Source organism: Hibiscus syriacus, unplaced genomic scaffold (assembly GCF_006381635.1).
Source record: "Hibiscus syriacus cultivar Baekdansim isolate YM2019G1 unplaced genomic scaffold, ASM638163v2 tig00111917_pilon, whole genome shotgun sequence".
Taxonomy (NCBI): domain Eukaryota; kingdom Viridiplantae; phylum Streptophyta; class Magnoliopsida; order Malvales; family Malvaceae; genus Hibiscus; species Hibiscus syriacus.
The window spans coordinates 52914-64633 of record NW_024063213.1 but is presented as its reverse complement, the minus strand read 5'-3'; positions in this window follow the sequence as shown (position 1 = coordinate 64633).

Here is an 11720-nt window from a genome sequence, read left to right as displayed (position 1 = left end):
TCAAATAAATTTAATTTATGATCGCTTATTCCAAATTCAATCGCATAATTTTAAAATAAACATATATAAAATGATTTTTATAAATTATAAATAAAATATTTATTTATTTAAAAATATGAGAAAATGACATTAAGTTGCTTTAAGACAACCCATTTCTTAATATTAAAAAATAAATAAATATTAAAAATGTGATAATATTTCCTAAAAAATAATTTAAATAAAACAATATATATATTCTGGTTTTTATAAGCAAGATATTTATTTATTTTAAAATACCAGAATATGACATCTAATTATATTAAGACTGCCCTTTCTTTGATATTAAAAAATAAATAAATACTATTAATTTGTGAAATTTATCAAATAATATTTACAAATCTTTCATATGCATATATATATATATGTATGTATATATTAGCATGACTAAAATAATAATTAAAGTAAAATACTAATTTAAACATATTGAAAAATAAAGTACAATAAAAAAATTGCAATAAAATTGCAATAAAATGACCAAAATAAAATGAATTAAAAACTTATAGTATTAAAATATAAATTATCTAAATTAATGTACATAATTCGAAATATTATAAAATATAATTATTAACAATGTGATTTTACCATAATAAATTATTAGGGATTAAAATAAAAGTTATTAAAATTATAAGGGCTAATATGTTATTTATCCTAAATATATACATATATAGGCAGTGATTAAATTATGATAAAACAAAAATAAAGAACCGAATTAAAAGGCGTATAAATTGATCTTAATGATCATAATGTAAATTTATAAAACTTGAATGACTGCAGAAGGGGTTTTCCCATTATGGAAATTACACAAGTACCCCATCCCCAAAACGACGTCATTCAGAAAGGGGTATAAATACCTTAAAATCGGCTCCCCCTAAGCCATTTTTCTCATTTCTCTGGTTTTCCTTCTCTCTCCATAGAGAGAGAAGCTCTCGCTTGATGGAAATCAATTATCGGCCGGCAGCCGTCTGCCGCCACCGACGACCAACGACGGTCACCATCCTAAAACCTGATTTAAGGTTGTTTTAACCTAAAACCCCACCAAACGTTGTAAATATACGATTACTACCTTCGATTTTTCGTCTCTCCGGCAGAGCGTGAGGGCGCGTGGAAGGCTCCGATGACTATGTAGTTTCCTCGGTAAGCTTCTTTTCCTCTTTCTATTTCTCTATTTCTCCTGTTTTTATGTATATTGGTTTGAATGGTTCTCGTGGTTGTTGGTGATGGTGTGGTTGTGCTTGCTCTTGGTTGATGTGGTTCTTTTTTTTTTCTCTTTTCTTTGTAGGATTCGGTGGCTTTTATAGCCACCACCGAGGCTCTCATCGGACTGGATAATAAGGGGAGCATTCGATGAGTCACCGTACTAGGGTGGTGACTCACCCTAGAGAAACGACGGGCGGCCATCTGGTGTTTCTGAAGTCTTCGACGAGGCGACAACAGCTGGCTAAGACACCTGGCAGTGGAGCGTCGGTAATAGCTGACTGAGGCGGCGACGGCGTGGATGAATCTAGAAACAGCGGCAACAAGATGATAATCTAGGGTTATGAAACCCTAGGGCTTCCTCTGTATCTGGTTCTTGTTGGGCTTCCAGATCCGAGCCTCCAGAGTTCTTGTAAATTTGGGTCAGGTTTGGTTTGTAAATTGACCTCTGGGTTCTGGTTTGGGCTTTCTAATAATAATAATATTTAATAATAATATTAATAATATTTATAATAATAATAATAATAATTTTAAAAATAAAATGAAAAAATTAGTGTCTATAGTTGCCCCTCTTTGCTCATTCTTGTGTTAACAAGAATAGAGCAAAGACGAAAAAGACAATAATTTTTTTCATTTGGCTTCTTTTTAGTATGATAAAATGTTGAAAAAACTATGCCCAGAGGTCTTATGAATGACCCTGAGGTCTTATCATATTGCACTATAGGTCTTACAAATGACCCGAAGGTTTTAAATATCAAAAAGCTCCCGAAGGTTTTTGAACACATCCTGCACTATAGGTCTTATGGATGGCCCTGAGGTCTTATCATCTTGCACTGTAGGTCTTACAGATGACCCGGAGGCTTTAAATATCAAAAAACTCCCGAAGGCTTTTTGAACACATCCTGCACTGTAGGTCTTATGGATGGCCTGAGGTCTTATCATCTTGCACTGTAGGTCTTACAGATGACCCGAAGGCTTTAAATATCAAAAAGCTCCTGAAGGCTTTTTGAAAACATTCTGCACTTTAGGTCTTATGGATGGCCCTAAGGTCTTATCATCTTGCACTGTAGGTCTTACAGATGACCCGGAGGCTTTAAATATCAAAAAGCTCCCGAAGGCTTTTTGAAAACATCATGCACTGTAGGTCTTATGGATGGCCCTGAGGTCTTATCATCTTGCATTGTAGGTCTTACAGATGACCCGGAGGTTTTAAATATCAAAAAAGCTCCCGAAGGGTTTTTGAAACATACTGCACTGTAGGTCTTATGGATGGCCCTATGGTCTTATCATCTTGCACTGTAGGTCTTACAGATGACCTGGAGGATTTAAATATCAAAAACTCTCGAAGGCTTTTTGAAAACATCCTGCACTGTAGGTCTTACAGATGTGGGAAATATTTTACTAAGTAAGAAACTTTGGAAATCATTTTCTTACTATTCAACAATTTTATTTTAGAAAAGATTAAATGAGAAACTTTGGAAATCGTTTTCTCATTTTTCAAAATAACTTGTTGATTGGGTAACATGGCCCATTTCAAAATAATGTTTTTCTGTGGATTGCATCCATCTATTCTTCAGATGTTTGCGTGATTCCTGTATTTTATTTGAATTCTACCTTCTTCTTGTAAGGTATTTTTCCTCGTGAATCTTTTTTTTCATACGAAGATCTGTAAAAACTTTATATTTGAATGCAATCAAATGTATCAATGTAATGCATTGTCTATTATTCAAATGATGTTCTTATGAATGCATGAATGTTGATGCAATCTTCATTTGACTTCAAAGTGGTGAACTTGGTCTTCATTCACTTCATCATTTATTTCCAGGGTTACCTTCGGATATCAGTGTAGCCACTTATGCTATCAAGCTTTCGTTTATGAAGAACCATTTGATCAACTTGTATCTTTGTGTCTTCTTTGTTTCATTAAAGTCTCAGAAGAAATGTTTCATTTATGGAACTCTGGTTGTAATTAGAATTATGACCTTGATGTCCTCATTTTTATCTTTGATAACATCGGCTTTCTTTGTCTGGACTTGTGTAGAAATCCAATAAAGATTTCATCTTTGAAAAGAGAATCTATCATCTTTGAAGAATAAATATATTATCTTTGAAGAATGTAGATGTAGATATGCTAAACTCAACAAAGATTAATAATGAGAACAGTGTCTATTCTGATTTGACTCTTGAAACACATCACAAGGAGGATTTATCCTAATTCCTTTCATGTCTCCACATCTAATTGGATCTAGGAAACTTGTACCATATCATGTCGAAATGTTTAACAACAACCTTTTGTTCAATCTTAGTTGGCTCCACTAGTTTCTTTTTGTTCAAATTTTAGCTTCCTTTCAGTGGAAAGAAATCTTCATCATATCTAACTTCTAACATTGGGGTTGAAGAAGTCAAACTTTATCTCAGATCAATAAATGGAAACATATGATTACAACATTGGTTCAGCATTAGAATAACTGGTTCATAAAACATTTGACAACACATTCATTATCTCATGTGGTTTCTTCTCAGATGTTCGTAAAACATTTGACAACACATTCATCCTTTCCTGTGGCTTCTTCCCAGATGTTCGTAAAACATTTGACAACACATTCATCCTTTCCTGTGGCTTCTGCCCAGATGTTCGCTAGTGAAGCTCTTTACATAGTGTTCAAAGCTTTTATATGATGTCACAAGACCACTTGAGAACAAAATTCAGTGGGAAGACAACTGAGACACTAGTGTATTTCATGACCAAAAAGTTGGTCAAATTCACAAAATATGCTAGTGTCGAATCGAATAAGAGATACCAACTGATTTTGATATCATCTCTGGCAAGGATAAGTGTGATACCGATCACGTTTTGTTCCATAATGAGTATTATAGGAAGTAGAAACACATCAACTATAGGATCCATGTACAGAAGGAGGTTCATGGAATTCTTGTTGCTATAAATAAAACGCATATGATAAAACCAAATAGATGAAAACTCAGTTTACCCCGACTGGAAATGATAACCCTAATAACAATGGGAATAAGAGTAATGTACGTAAGTCGAGCCTCTCTCTTCAATTTCATCAAGTAAGTGAAAACTGTCCTGAGAAACAGCTTCGTAGCCCCAACAGTATGATTGAAACTAACTGCCAGGAACCTCAAAGAAATATTTCTAATCATCACCAATACATAAAAGACCAAATTCAAAGCCGAGATCTTGAAAACTAAACCCTGGATCGAATAGTCTGTATGGGAACCCTCGTTATCCATGTAACCATGATGTAACTTAACAAAGAACAAGCTATCATGTACATGGTTAATAAGATTGGGTATTTGAAACCATACTTGTTGAGTAAATATTTGTTCAACAATAGGACCCTAATGCAACTGGCTAATGAATGAAGCAATTATGTATAGTCAGCTCTACTGTCACTGTTTCACCATTTTCATTCTTCATGCTTTTCTGTCTCATTGAAAATATTTGCTCAAAGCAATGATTTTTCCATAAGATGACATGAGTCTTCAGCATGCCCCAACATTTGCTAATACAAACGTTCAAAATGCGTCAACATTCCTATTTCTGATTGAAATAGGCTTTTAGCATGCCCCAGCATTTGCTTCTTATTGATGTGAGCCTTCAAAATGCCCCAACATTTTTTCATATTGATGTGGGCCTTCAAAATGCCTCACATGGATCTGTCTGAAGTGGCTTTTAAAATGACCCATATTTTGTTTCTGGATTAAATGGGCCTTCGAGATGTCCCACATGGATCTGTCTGAATTAGGCATTCAAAATGCCCCAACATTCTAAACTGTAAGGCTTACTCTCAATGTTTATTGATTTGAATCTCATGATCCCCATAAAGTCCAATGTTGGTAATGCTCCATTGTGGATATTCGTGGTTCTATTTGTGCCCAAATCTCTTAATCCTGAATGTTCTCATTTGGGTACCAACAAACAGTAATGTTGTTAAGTAACTTGAAGGATTCTCTTCATGTTGTCATAAACTTAAGAAGTAATCAATCATTCTGACGAAAATGTCTGAGATATGTTCCTCTTATGAATGAGGTGCCCATTTTTTAGATATGGAGGGATCTAGTCGGACAGAGTGGTATAAATCGCTTGGTAATCCATTCTAGGTCGATACAATGACTTGTCATCTTTCGGTCTTAAGAGACATGTTCCCCAGGGGTATCAATGTCTTGTCAACTGTAAGGCTTACTCTCAATGTTTATTGATTTGAATCTCATGATCCCCACGAAATCTAATTTTGGTAATGCTCTATTGTGGGTATTCGTGGTTCTATTTGTACCCAAATCTCTTAATCTTGAATGTTCTCATTTGGGTACCAACAAACAGTAATGTTGTTAAGTAACTTGAAGGATTCTCTTCATTTTGTCATAAACCTAAGAAGTAATCAATCATTCTGAAGAAAATGTCTGAGATATGTTCCTCTTCTGAATGAGGTGCCCATTTTTTAGATATGGAGGGATCTAGTTGGACAGAGTGGTATAAATCGCTTGGTAATCCATTCTAGGTTGACACAATGACTTATCATCTTTCGATCTTAAGAGACATGTTCCCCAGGGGTATCAATGTCTTGTCTCTTTTCTCTGGGATCGGTAGTGTAGAAGTTGCCCTCTACCGGCTCGACATACCTTTGAAAGCAGATGTGCAAGAACTGATTGATGATCGGTTAGAGCAATTGATGAGTGGATTTGGCGGATTCGACCTTGTTGTCAGTGGCATCTCGTGTAACAACCTTACCAGAAGAAATAAACATCATCGAGATAAACTCGAAGATTTTTGTTGGTGCCTTTTCTTGCAATGGCTGCTATAACGACTGCCTTTTTTGTTTCTCCAAGATACGCACTGCCATATCTCACTCTTTCGAACTATGGAGATGTTTAGTTGATAATAAAACTGGTTATCTCTACTTTTGGAATCCTGTAACCAATGTTACCCAATATGAAAGGTCTATAAGTGTAGAATCTGTTCCAATATCTTATTATGTGCCTATAATTCTCAAATTCAAGTTCAACAATCTTCTGAAGGACATAATGGACATAATCCTGACAATGGAAGAGGCAGCAGTGATGTATCGAGACTTGAGTCAGTATCACAATATAACCAGAGTGCATGTGATAGACTTGTTCATTCCCATAATACATCTAATGGGACTTATGGCTATGTGATTGAAGGATCTGCTAGAGGACATGGATTAGTGGCTGGGGAAAGTTATTTGTCTGGTGATGCTTATCGCCATCAGTATGAGATAAGTTTCCCTTTTAAATAGGATAATCTTTCTTGATGAGTTGCTAATAATGTCACATGAGATCGTTACAAGTTCAATTTTTTAGACTTTCTGGCTTCTTGGACCACTTGCTTTCAAGAATGCTTCATCATTCTGGCCTTGCTTATTCTTTTTCTACAATAGAGGTAGAATAGGCAACAATTTGCTTCAATGACCTTCCTCATTTGAGACTGTCATGTTTGAAAATGTTTTTCTTCCTTTCTTTATCGAATAATGAAAGAATTTTGTAAAGTATTACCTATTAAAGGTTCACAATAGAATGAAATCATAAGCATGAGTTCAAAGAATATCAAAAGAATCAACAATTCTTTAATGTTTAAGAATTATAGCTCTTTGACAAGTATCCAAAATTTGGTTTGGTTTCAGAACGGCTTTCCTATTTTCTATGGTTACATCTATTTAAGATGTCACTCTTCTCTCGTTCATTGTGAACTTTGTCACATACCTCACTTTCTTTGACTTGGTATCTTTAACTAGATACGTACAAAATGACATAATCTAGCATAACGGTTACTAGACCTTCTAGAATTCTTCCATTTCAATTCTATGAAATCCTTGATAAAGTAGTGTGAAAACATCGATCTAATAACCAGATTTCTGTGTGTACATGTGTGAAATAGACTATAACAGGTCTTCTTTTTCAAAAACTTCTTTTGCCATTTTGGCTAGATGAATTCAGCTTTATTGAGATTAGTCTTCATTAGACTGATTAAAGGGTTTAACTCGTCACAATGTCTTTGACTTGACAATCACAGTGGAGCAAACACCGAACTGCCATATACCCGATCAAGGTCATGATTTGAATGTATGATTTTTATTAGGAGAACTTGTTATAGCCTATATGTTTGGTAGAATTCAGAAAATCTCATTACCGAATTTCAATTTCCAAGCAATTGACTTTAGACTAGATTTGTCAAAGTTTCATCGTTGAACTTCTTCAATAGAAAAACAATCTATTCAGCTTTGCAATGTTACACAAGATGCCCCACATTGTACACCTTTATATGTAAATATCAAGCCTTTTGCCTAATTCCTTACATTGGTGAAAGCTCTCTCATTTTTGTGGAAAGAGTAGTGTTTGGGTATATTTCTTCTGAGGTAAGGTAAGGGGTCCTAGTTTTTCTGGTTTTCAATCTTGATATTTTGTCAAAGATTACAACTCTAATCATTTAAAGAGTTGTTTAATCCAGTTGATATTCAAATAACTGCAAGATTGCAAAATTGATTCAATGCTCATAACCTTAAAAGTAACACAAACTTATTTATTGCACAAAAGGCGGAGAAAGGAAGAAAAAACATGTTCAAACAAGATGCTGAAAAAAGAAAGTTCTACAGTGATAGATAACAACTTCCACTTGTTTATTAGGCTTGCCCTATCATTCCTCGAATGTTGGGTGTGTACTTTGCCCAGGATTTTTATCCTTATTTGCCACCCATTTCTTGATCATTTCTTGTGTCAAGACTCCCTTGTCAACGAGCATCTCTATTTCTTTTAACAGTGGCCAATAACTCCATGTTGAATTCCCCTTTACCCCCAAGTGAAAATTACAGAAGCTATTTTGATCATAGCAATGGGCATAAGGTTTTGGTGACACTTTCACCAATCTTGGTGTAATGTATTGACCTTTAACCAAATGAGGGTACAAGTCTGAAATGGAAGTTTGGAACACTTCCAAAGTTTTTCTTGATCGTGTGATTTTCTTTGGTTGATCTGAACAACTACTTGCTCTTTTTCTTTTTCAATTGCGGGGACTCTAGATGCGACATTCATTCACATAATCAGCTTTCGCTTTTTTATCCGTCGAGCTCTTGGATGTGACTTTTGAGTTTCCTTCGTTGATTACATTTTCAATTAGTTCTCCATTTGTCATAAGATTCTCGAATTCCTTCATCGTTTTTGCCAACATTAACTCAAAGAAAGGAGCGGGAAGGGAATCACGAAACATATGTGATATCTCTTCTTCTAACATGAGAGGTTGAACTTGTGCTTCCACTCCTCTCCATCTTAAGGTATACTTCTGAAACCCTTTATTGGCTTCCATTTTTACTCCTTGAAGATCCTTACGCTTGAGAGCTAAACCTTTAACATACCGATATTTTCCCAAAAATGTATCAGCTAGATCAACCCATCTCTTGATCTGTTCTTGATTCAAATGATTGTACCATACTACTGCTGGCTCAATGAGGCTATCATGGAAGGAGTGAATTAACATATCATCAGAATTTAAACATCCTTCCATTTTTCTGCAAAACATTCTCAAATGGATTAGGGGACAACTAGTGCCATCATATTTTTCAAAATCAGGCATTTTGAATTCATGGGGAATAACCAAGTCTGGAACCAAGCTGAGCTCTCTTGCTTCTAATTCTTTGTGATGGGCACTAACACCTTTCATATTTTTGATTGCTTCATCCACCTTCTTGAATCTCTCCTCATATTATGAATAATTAATGAGGCTATTCTTTAAGCTCGAGTGGGATGCCCCACGGTATGTTATCATTCTAGATGCATTAACTTGATAGCATTGTTGCTCTTTAGTAGTTATCTCTTCATTTCTCATATCATGATGTAACCCTATCAATTGTTTTGGCCACTATTCTTGTAATCCCTCACAAGATTGCTCCATTGTTTTCATGATGATGATACAGTAATATGAATGAATGATCTCGGTTTTACAGTTATAGAAACGTTTCATGAATTATTTACATATTTTTATAATTAATGTATATAAAAATACTTAAATAAATAAAAAATGTAATGTAAATGCGAAAATGCATAAATGCAAAAATAAGAATGCAAACTGTGCAATGCAAAGATGCAAATATAAAAATGCAAATACAAACATAAAAATGCAAATGTAATGAAAAAATATGAATGCAAAATGCAAATGCAACAAAGGTGTTAATCAAGAGTGATCATCTTACAAATTTCATTGAACATAAAAGTTTCGGTACATCAGACAAAACTTTACATATAGGGGATAACTTTCACTCCTAACTTCTCTATTTCCTTTAAAAGACAAATTAACTTCCACTTATGCTCAGGTGTGGAGTTATCAATCTGCTTTAATTCTCTCGTGAAGACAGCTAAGTCTACTAGTTATGAGCCACATTGTTTGCTTGAGAAACAACTTCCTTCATGATATTGTCTTTATCCTTCATCTTTTGAGTCAATTCTCGGAGTTGTAAACAATGTTGTTCATTTTTTCTTGTGAGAGAATCTTTATGTTCAAGAAGTTCTCGTAAAAGATCTTCATAATCATCTAAACATTTCATCAATGTCTTGTTTCTGGTCTTAGTGACTTCTAATTCAGCATCAATCTCACATCGATGAATCTGATATGAATTTTCCATGTTGGACATAGCATTATTCAACATTTGATTTTTGGCTTGACATTTTCCCAATTCAATGACAGTTGTATTGTGTCTTTCTTCTATAATTCGTAAATCATGAGAAAACTTCTTGGCTCATCCTTCATGTATCTTGTAGTTCTTTTTCTGTTTGGTGACCCCTGTTATCCATTCTTCTGGGGTATTTCCTATACCAGCATTTTGAAAGGCTTGACTGATCTTTTGGAAATCCTCACACATAGTTTTCATTTTTGTTCTCAATTTATCATTTTCAATCTTTAAAAGACCTATTTAAGCCTCGTACATCAGCAAATCTTCTTCTTTCTGGATGCCCCTACTAATATTCTTACCTTTGACCACTTTTGGTATTAATCTAGCAGGACCTTCAACTACCAAACTAGGTCGATCATTTATCATAAATTCTAAGATTCCATGATCCAAAACAATTTGGACTCGATATTTGAAGGTAAGGCAATTCTCAATGGTATGTCCTTGAGCTCTGACATGATATTCACAATAATCGTTGATGTCATACCAATTCGGATACGGAAGTTGCAACGGTTTCACATAATGAGGAGACGCTTCTCGCGCTTCAAGTAGCTTCTCATATAACTCTTTATATGATATAAGGATAGCATAAAAATGAGAACCACCTTTTATCTTGGATTGAATCTGAGTTTTAGACGTCGGGAGTATATTAAACTTCGATGATTTCAGATTACATGATTTCTTCTCATCTCTGGGAGCTTCTACAGTTGTCACCATTTCCTGGGTATCTCCAAACAATTTGTGAATATAAATGATGACTGTCTGTAATTTCTCAAATTGGTTAGGATCAGAAGTCCCTTACATATCTGAAATTACAAGATTATATTCATTGAGCTCTTTCTCTTTTTGTATAGGAATCTCTTTTCCTTTGGCCAAAACAGATATTCTAACCATCATTTTAGACATCTAATATCTTATTTCTCGTATCTCCTTTTTCTCTTCAATGGGCATATGATCTTTGGGTGCATAGTTCTCTTCCATCCTTGGAGTTCCCTCAGACTGGCATTCCTTGGTTGCATCATAGTTTGCTTGATCATAAAACTTTTTGTCCATTTGTGAAAACTTTTCAATTTGATGAACACTCTCTCGAATCAACACCTTTCTGATTATGCCATGATCATGTATGCAAGAAAAAGAAATCAATATAAACAAATTAAAGAAAAATAAAATGTATCTATAAAATAGATAACAATAAGAAAAAATAAAATGGTTAGTACCAACTAATGGAAAAAAAAGATTCTATCTATCATGGTATAAATCATAACCTCATGCTTTCTAGTTCCATGCTTTGTTGGGAAAAATTAACCTAACTGCATGATTTCTAGTTCGCATGTATTTATTCAGAAAAAGAAAATGAAATCAAATAAATTAAAAGCTAGAGCCTATTGCTCCTATGTGTACACCTACGGACAAGGATTCAGCATTGCCTTAGATTAGGTGAATTTCTAGGGTTTATTATATGCAGGGTTTTGGTTCTAAGAGTAAAGGTACTCGAATTGTCCTTGTTGGTGCCCCCTTGGGCTACCAAACCCTCAATCTTGGTCCATTATAGACTTAAGCGGATCGAGTTCAATTCGAGGGGACATATTTTTATATGCCTGACACGGAGAATAAATTCTCATGAAGACATAGATCATATGAACCTCGAAAGTTACTTGCTAGGTCTGACATAGAGAATAAATTCTCATGAAGACGTCGCTTTCACTCCCACTTAAAAAGGAAAGGAGCTCAATTATAGAGCTTATGTTATACAATGCAAGTGTTGTGTGTGAGGATAAATTTTCACAC